Here is a 9,846-nt window from a genome sequence, read left to right on the forward strand (position 1 = left end):
CAACGCTTTCCCTACTATTGCACTCACTGGAGTGGGAATAGTAATTTTTAATCTCCCTCTAGCCAACGCTTTCCCTACTGTTGCACTCACTGGAGGGGGAATACTAAATTTCAACCTCCCGCTATCCAACAGTAAAAATATTGAATATTTTTTAAGAATATTAAGTTAACATATATATGTATTACAAAATAAAAATGCATGTTTCTTTTTTTTAATTTACATTAATTATTTTTCATTTTAAGGTTATTTAAGTATTTTTAAGTATGTTTTACTTAATTATATTTATTATTTAATTATTTTACATTACTTTTAAGACATTTAAAAAATTCGATATTTTAACAAACTATATTATTTGCAACGATATTTTGGATTCAATATTTTTGTACCTACCTGTTTGTAGATGGGAAGTCGATCTTCTGTCATTCTATATTTTGGCATCGATATTTTGGCAGGTCGATATTTTGCTCCTCGATATTCTGTCAGTGATCCGGCCTTCTATATCCTAACAGCCCAAATATGGCACATACAAAGCTAGCTCTATTGAACAATGATAATTGCTCAATGTAAACAGAAAAAGGCCTATGCAGATCCAAAAAATGCAGTTCTGTTTCTGTTTGGAAGGAAGGGAAAGGGGAGAAAAAGGAAAAAACTAAATATTGAGTACACTAAAAGCCTGGCAGGTCTTTTGGAAGGAAAAAAAACAGGTAAACATAACTATCTTTTCTGTAGAGAAAAACCTTAAATACGGTTCCTCACACAAAAGAGTCCTTAATTCTCCATCTCTTCAAACGGGCTGATCTTGTGATATGACACCTGCCTTGGTGAGTACAGTTTGGAGGAGGGATAGGTGCTAGGTCTGTTTGCTTTGTTGGGATGAGGTGATGGAGTGTCAATGTTGTCAGTTGTTGGTGATGTGCGGTGTTGACCTGGTTGTTTATTCCTTGTCTCATGGTCTCAAATCAGAAGGCCATCGATGGCATAATCTTTGTGTGAAGTGTCCCATTTTACCCATCCTCTATTTCCCTCATTCCCTCCCAAGGGACAGTGTTGACCACATCCGTGGATGGTTTCCATTGTTTTGCTTAACGTAATGGAAATTGGACCCTGCAATTGATGACATTCATATATATTTAGTTTTGAGGAAAGGTGCTAAAATTGGCTGGAAATCTAGTGATTCTGGATTCACTTACACGAGCACTGTCCTTCTGGAGTTAGTATTTAGTGTAATGTTCCAACGCTTTCCCTACTTTTGCACTCACTGGAGTGGGAATAGTAATTTTTACCCTCGCGCTATCCAACGCTTTTCCTATTGTTGCACTCACTGGAGTGGGAATAGTATTTTTTACCTCCCGCTATTCAACGCTTTCCCTACTGTTGCACTCACTGGAGTGGGAATAGTAATTTTTACCTTCCGCTATCCAACGCTTTCCTTACTGTTGCACTCACTGGAGTGGGAATAGTAATTTTTACCCTCTCGCTATCCAACGCTTTCCCTACTGTTGCACTCACTGGAGTGGGAATAGTATTTTTTACCCTCCCTCTATCTAACGCTTTCCCTACTGTTGCATTCACTGGAGTGTGAATAGTAATTTTTACCCTCCCGTTATCCAACACTTTCCCTACTGTTGCACTCACTGGAGTGGGAATACTAATTTTTAATCTCCCGCTATCCAACGCTCTCCCTACTGTTGCACTCACTGGTGTGGGAATAGTAAATTTTACCCTCCCGCTATCCAACAGTAAAAATATTGAATATTTTTTAATAATATTAAGTTAACATATATATGTATTACAAAATAAAAATGCATAATTTTTTTATTTACATTAATTATTTATTAATTTTAAGGTTATTTAAGTATTTTTAAGTATGTTTTACTTAATTATATTTATGATTTCATTATTTTACATTACTTTTAAGACATTTAAAAAATTCGATATTTTAACAAACTATATTATTTACAACAATATTTTGGATTCAATATTTTTGTACCTACCTGTTTGTGGATGGGAAGTCGATATTCTGTCACTCTATATTTTGTCATCGATATTTTGGCAGGTCGATATTTTGCTCCTCGATATTCTGTCAGTGATCAGGCCTTCTATATCCTGACAGCCCAAATATGGCACATACAAACCTAGCTCTATTGAACAATGATAATCTCTCAATGTAAACAGATAAAGGTGTATGCAGATCCAAAAAATGAAATTCTTTTTCTGTTTGGAAGGAAGGGAAACAGGAGAAAATGGTAAAAACGAAATATAGAGTACACCTAGGGCCCGATTCACAGAACTAACTTAAAACAAAATCCTAAACTTACTACCATTTTGGTATTCACAGAAGGTACTTACTCATTTCGGTATTCACAGAAGTTAGGAGTCCTAACTTTAGGACTCCTAAATGCCTTCTGTGAATACCGAAAGTCTTAAAGTTAGGATTTTTCTCAGTTTAGGAGTAGTTAAGTTAGGACTGCTAACTTCAGTACTCCTAAATGCCTTCTGTGAATACCGAAAGTCTTAAGGTTAGGATTTTTCTCAGTTTAGGAGTAGTAAATTTAGGACTCCTAACTTTAGGACTCCTAAATGCCTTCTGTGACTACCGAAAATCTGAAAGTTAGGATTTTTCTCAGTTTAGGAGTAGTAAAGTTAGGACTCCTAACTTCTGTGAATACCAAAATGAGTAAGTGCCTTCTGTGAATACCAAAATGGTAGTAAGTTTAGGATTTTGTCTTAAGTTAGTTCTGTGAATCGGGTCCTAAAAGCCTGGCAGGTCTTTTGGAAGGAAAAACAACGGGAAACATAACTATATTATCTGGAGAAAAAGCCTTAAATACGGTTCCTCACACAAAAGAGTCCATCTCTTCAAATAGGCTGATCTTGTGATATGACACCTGCCTTGGCGAGTACAGGTTGGAGGAGGGATAGGTGCTAGGCCTGTTGGCTTTGTTGGGATGAGGTGATGGAGTGTCAATGTTGTCAGTTGTTGGTGATGTGCGGTGTTGACCTGGTTGTTTATTCCTTTCCTCATGGTCTCGAATCAGAAGGCCATCGATGGCATAATCTTTGTGTGAAGTGCCCTATTTTACCCATCCTCTAGTTCCCTCATCCCCTCCCAAGGGACAGTGTTGAACACGTCTGTGGATGGTTTCCATGGTTTTGCTTAATGTAATGGAAATTGGACCCTGAAATTAATGACACTCATATATATAGTTTTGAGGAAAGTTGCTGACATTTACTGGAAATCTAGTAATTCTGGGTTCACTTTTACAGGAGCACTGTCCTTCTGGAGTAACTATTTAGGGGCCGATTCCGATCGGGTCGGAAGGGCACCGAACATGATCCGGCCGTAAAAAATACACGCCGTACGCGTGTTTTCCGCCCGACTCGTACTGCTGTACGAGCGAGCAAGTACGATGCGAGCTACATGAAATTCACCGACCGACTCGTTTCCGGGTCCGAACCGCTCCGTACGTCTCGGTCGGAAGCTAACCGTGGCGGGCAATGGATGCGATTCACGACCGAGCCAGTACGATGCACGCGTCGGACAGCCTGTGCGTGCCGGAGTGTCCGGCTCGCAAATCATCCAGGTAGTGGGTTTGGGGGTCCACGTCGGACCCCCTGTCACCCGCAGTCCTACGACTCGGACACAGGGGGAGACCCAAGGGTCTCCCCAACACAGGCATGTATGGTGCGGATGGCATCAACGCGTAGTCACTGTAGGGGGCGAACTTGTCCACGACGTACCCATTCAGTCAATGGGAGTCCATGTACGCGTCGTACGACCGGCTCCCATTGACTTCTATGGAAGTCCGACCGAACCTCGTCCGACAGCATACGGCCGCATCGTATTCGCTCGGTCGGACTGCAGGACTCCGGCTCGGTCGGAAAACACTCCAGATCTGGCTCGGTCAGAGTGCTTTCCGACCCGGATCGGAATCGGCCCCTTAGTGTAATGTTCCAGATGGTGCCTTACACTTGCACTGAGGGGGGGCATTCTGATGCTTTATGAAATTATGTGGTTGGTGAGCATGTTCTGTAGCAGTGCTTAATAATGTAGGGGTGTAGCAGTGTTCTGTGTGAAGATAGTGTGTGATGTTTTATAGTTTGGTTTGATGTGCTAATTTAGGTGTATTGATATGGGGGCAGTAGTGGCTCGTGGAGGGAGTTTGGTGGGGCAGTGAGGCGGGGCAATGTAAACACCGGAATATGGATGAACGGAGGTAAGTACACATTTAAATTAATAAAACCAATTTCGTTGCGTGTGCTGCATCACAAAATGCGATGCAGCGCACGCAAAGGAATTTGTTTTATTCATTTAAATGTATACTTACCTCCGTTCATCCATATTCTGGTGTTTACATTTCCCCACCCTGCCCCTACCCCGCCCCGCCTCACTGCCCCACCGAACTCCCTCCATGAGCCGCTACTGTATGGGGGGAATAGGTGTCATGTTGATGAGTTTTATAGGCACAGTGAGTTGAGTTATGTGGGATGAGGTCTTCGATGGAGGATGTGTTCTGAGGTTTTTAAGGCTGTTGTATGGCTTAATGCAGAAAGGTTGAGTAACAATTTAACAAAACACTTTATGACAATGGAGTTCTTGAAATTAAAGTGGGATTTTGCCGAGATTTGTTTATAAAACCTACATTTGCAAGATTATATATGCTCATTATTTCTTAACAATCTTTGAGACATTTGTTAAGGTTGTATAGGTTTGGAGAAACGTCACATTTACACACTAGCATCAAGTGAAATATTGCTCTGAGTAAGATTTTTATCATGCTCATCTCATGAAATTCACATATTTCATGTATTGTAAATTTTGCAAAGTTTTACAAGATTTCAAAGGTGTGAAATTGTGTGTCAATTCCCTCTGAGGACCATTAGTTTGAGCCGAAAATGTCTTATACGAATAGTGGGAAAAAACAGCTATAGGACATTTTCTTCCCCAGCCATTCTGTTGATATCTCTTGTGACTTTTGAATCCGAGGGAAGCCCTAGCGACCAATTATCATGCATGATATTATCAAGTGAATGTCGTACAATTTCACATAATTCTCCCACTCACTGCCCCTGTGACTGCCACCGCACCATCAGTGCGTTGAGAAGAGTGAAGGAACATTGGCAAGTTCAGCAAGGCAGGACATTTCAGAGGGACAGGCAGGGATTTAAGTGGGATTACAATAGTGTGTTGGGGAGTCTCTCAAAGGGCCATGGCCTATATGGTTAAGGGTGTGGCATAAACATGTAGACTGACGGACTCATTTACTTATTTTTGGTGTAGGACAGTTCTGCAATCCTTCCTTCTGCGCTGCTCTATGTCAAAAGAAAAGGGCAGGAATGTACTGTATCTGTGAGATACAGCCCATTCCTGTCGTTTCTTACTTCGCTGGTGCAGAAATGGCTGCCTAGCACCAACACAGACACCCTTGCACCATGATGCAAGGGTGCCTGCATTGAAATCAGGTTATTTTCATGAAAGAAGGGACACCTTCCTTCACAAAACAACTGTTATGCCACCCCTGGGGAGGTGCAGGCTTTTGATGCATTCCCAGGTTTACAGCTTGCTGTAAATCTGAGAATGTGTCAAATGCCATGGGTGTTACGTGGGAACACCCACTGTAACACCCATGGCACGCCTCCATACCGCAGTGTGAGGCAACACTGCGACTTGCGCTGCGTTGCCTCACACCATATCTACGAGGCCATGAAAAGCCATGCAGGGTGTCTTTACGTGGCCTAGCAGATATGGTTCTGCAGTGTGTGCTGCTTAAGCGTCATTAAAAGTGATGTTTCGGCGGCACACAGGGCTTGTAAATGAGCCCCTAAATTTCTGTATTTCCCACTGTCTGCCAGCTAACCGGTATTTTGGTTCCTCTCTGAGTTTTGTTATTGCATCCAGATATAACAACTGACATACATCTAAAACCAGATAGACTATTGGCTTTGTCAGTGGTTATTAGCTGTTTAAGATAAATGAGCAACAGCAATGAATTTGTTGTAAATAATTAAAAATATTCAAATATTTTTCACTGAAGCTTTTCACCTCTGAAATTGTGAGCCTGTAAATGAAACAATACAGGGCCCTGTAGAAGGGGTATTGGTATTAATGAGTGTCTCAATAACTCTTGTTATGTTCATTCTATGTTAGGCATGTATGTACTTTTTCTCTCCACATCTCGTTCATCTGCATATATTACACCTCGTCTCTTTCATCTTCAGCCCCCTCTTTTCACTCTCTCCTGAATGCACTTTCTTCACATCTCCAAACAAACAACACGCCCACTCACCGATAAGTTCTGCATTTTCTTCTACTTTCGACTTGTCAATAGTTTGACAACTGTGTGCCTGCTTCACGCACATTTGCACAAAACCACAATTGCAACTGGAATGTTGCTCTATGCGCTCTGCAGAGAAGCCAAGGATTGGATGACCACTGACAGGCACAGTAAAAAACTTGTAATGCCTTCACACTCAACTCCAGGGCACTTAATTGTGGCCAGATTTAAACACCTGGATGTGACTCAGTTGAAAACGTGCACTATGCAAGTGTAATATGGTACACGAAAAAAGTATAGCAAACACACATTCTGGAAATAGCTAACACTCTTAGGGAATGCAAGATGAAGTAAAACATGTGAAACACAAACAGGAATTAAATAACTGACATGATTACCTTTACGTTTTTTACATTCATTGACCAGAAATCGATCAGAGATTTTAGCATTACCATTAAGGCCATGAATATAAGGCCCGATAGGAACCTGTTTCAATGTTGGGTTTTGATAACCAGCCCATAGAAAGCCCTGGGGCCAAGAGCTCTGTAAAATGAGAGTGCTGGGGTGTCTTGGGAATCGTACTGCCCCTATGAGAATGCGTGCGCACTGGTGCAGACAGGGATGGCCTCACAAAATGATGGTGGGTGGACACATGGCAATACAGAGCCCGCAGATAATGTTTTCAAACCTTCGATGTTTCTCTCCACTCCAGGCTTGAGCCGAGCCTCTGTTCTGCCGAATCCCTGCATATTTCATGGATCGGTCCGGGCGCAGGGGGAGATCAGACAGCCTGCTCTTGGCTCTTACTCTGCGTGAGCTCTGCTGCTCCCGGAAAGGCCCGCGCCACGCTGAGAAAGCAGAGGCAGCCGGGAGACCCCGCTGCAGCCGCCGAGGCTGAATATTACATGAAGGTCTTCCTGCAGGCGGTGCTCGGATGGTGGTGCTGCAAGGTCAGCGCACAGCCGTGTTACAGGTGCGCACTCGTTCCCACTGCCATGCGGTTGTTAGCGCTTTTCTCTTTGTGCAGAGGCGGGGCCCATAAAGCGCTATTGATTGAATCAGAGTTCACAACTGAGGCTGATCATCGATTCAATAAGTGTGAAGCACATTAGACTCCACAAGAAAGACAGGCAATAATCAGGTTCTCAAACCATGAATGTTTGTTAGAAGTTAATAGGTTACAGTAGTCAGAAATCATCAAGTTAGTGTTGATTAGTAATCAAAATATGAATGCATCAATTAATATGAAGTTAAAATCAAACAAAGTCTCACAAGTAAGAGGATGGATCAGTATGAGGTTCCCTCAAAACGAAACGACAAAGGAAAGTCAGTTTGTTCACTAAGGGAGTATTTTAGATATTCTTACTTTGCTCTTCTGTATGCATAGGGGCTTATTACGAGTCTGGCGGTCCTCAGACGCGGTGGTGGTGGTCTTCCGGCTGCCCTATTATGACCAGGGCGGTCGGTCACCTTGGAACCACTGCAACCACCAGAGATCCCTGGCAGAGGCGCGGCGGGTCTTGAGGCCGCAATATGACTGGTGGGCCTCTGCCACTCCGCCAAGCTAATTAAAAGTTTCCTCACCGCCACACTTTACATGGTGGTGTGACCACCATGAGAAGTGCCATGGTCAGGAAACAAAGGGGGCCCTGTGACATGGGGTGCATACAGGGGGGCACATTTTGTCCCCCCTATGTGCATTTACCCCAGTACCTGCACAGCATAGACTGCAGCAGTCTATGTTGTGCAGGTACTGATTTTAATGTTCCCGTCGCAGAGCCTATTTTATAGGCACCGCCTTGGGAGCGCTAAAGAACCTCCCGCCAGACAGGAAAAATACTCCTAATCTGGCAGGCGGTTCAAACATGGGTTTGGCGGTGCGGGAGTGGGGCGGTACCGCACCGCCAAACTCATAATAAGTACTGTGATCTACTCTAAACGAGCTTAAATGACACAATTCGAATATTTGATACCCCTACAGCCAGTGTTCATGAGACAGTCCAATCAGGTTAAAGTAAGATGATACAATTATATGCTTCGAAGGTTCTCAGGACTTTTCATAACACAGCTTCTCTCAGTGTCTTTCACACCTACATTTCCTGCAGCAAGATGAGACAGGAGGAGAGGCCTGTACTCTAGAGGTGTCTTCGTGAATATGCAAATCATCAAAAAATTCCATGATTATCACAAAGAAAAGAAAAGATTTATTCTCATGAGAAAGAAAGCAATTAGTTCATTAAGACTCCAGGTTCACTATGGGGCTGATTCACAGAATTAACTTAAGACAAAATCCTAAACTTACTACTTTTGGTATTCACAGAAGTTAGGATTTTGTCTTAAGTTTGTCTTAAGACAAACTTAAGACAAACTTAAGACAGACTTATGACAGACTTAAGACAGACTTAAGACAAACTTAAGACAAACTTAAGACAAAATCCTAACCTAAGTCTGTCTTAAGTCTGTCTTAAGTCTGTCTTAAGTTTGTCTTAAGTTTGTCTTAAGTCTGTCTTAAGTCTGTCTTAAGTCTGTCTTAATACAAATTTAAGACAAAATCCTAACTTCTGTGAATACCAAAAGTAGTAAGTTTAGGATTTTTTCTTGTTAGTTCTGTGAATCGGGCCCCTAGAAATAAATGTTCATGTGTTACAAGACAAGGTGCAACCATAGTTAGCCATTTTGAAATGCAAGCCTACATTGACTATGGCCAAGCTAAACATGAATGCACAAGTTGTCTCTACATATAACATTTGAGTGTTTATATATTAAAGTTGTATTTAATATACAAACATGTTTAGTAAACAGTATATAAAGAAAAGCATCATCCTTGTTATCTGAATGGCTTCCTATCGGCTAGTGTATCTCGAGCCCAGGATATGATGACTGAACCCCTACCATCTATGAGAGGTCATGGCTAGGTGTGGTCTGTTGTTGTGGAGTCACACCACATCCCCGCTTTCAGCAGGGTCGGACTAGAACAGAAAATAGGCCGGGTCCGTGAAATAAAAGTGGCCCCAGTAGTGAATTAGAAAGATAAAAAAGGACCCAATGATTGCAAACTGGGGCAGTTGTGCACGTGTAAAGAAACACTGTAGAAGACATTGGCAAGGTATAGAACACTAAAAGGATTTTAGCTTGTAGCACTAATGTCTGTTTCAATAACAGGCAAAAAATAGTAAAAACCGGCTAAGCAGACCATCAGACAGGGCCGCAAGCAGCCAAAGAAACAGCCCACACACTGACCAATGAGACCTTCCCATCAGGCACTGTCTGATGGCTCTACAGGCCGGTCTGACAATGGCTTTCAGAACCTGCCAAAACAAGACATCTCCTGCTGGGCAAAATATGTGTGAGCATAGGGGTACCCCTGACAAAAACTTCCCAAATCAGGGCAGGAATATCAGTTGCAAACAAAAACATTTAGGAAATTGGTTACAATCGTGGACCTAATAATTACAAAAGCAATATATAGCTACCCAAGTATAATGTATCAAAAATATGTTTTATTATTTATTTTATCTTATTTTTAAATAGTAAAAAAGAGAACAATAAAGAGAATGTTTTCCCCTAGGTA

Source organism: Triturus cristatus, chromosome 1_2, assembly GCF_964204655.1.
Source record: "Triturus cristatus chromosome 1_2, aTriCri1.1, whole genome shotgun sequence".
NCBI classification, from domain to species: domain Eukaryota; kingdom Metazoa; phylum Chordata; class Amphibia; order Caudata; family Salamandridae; genus Triturus; species Triturus cristatus.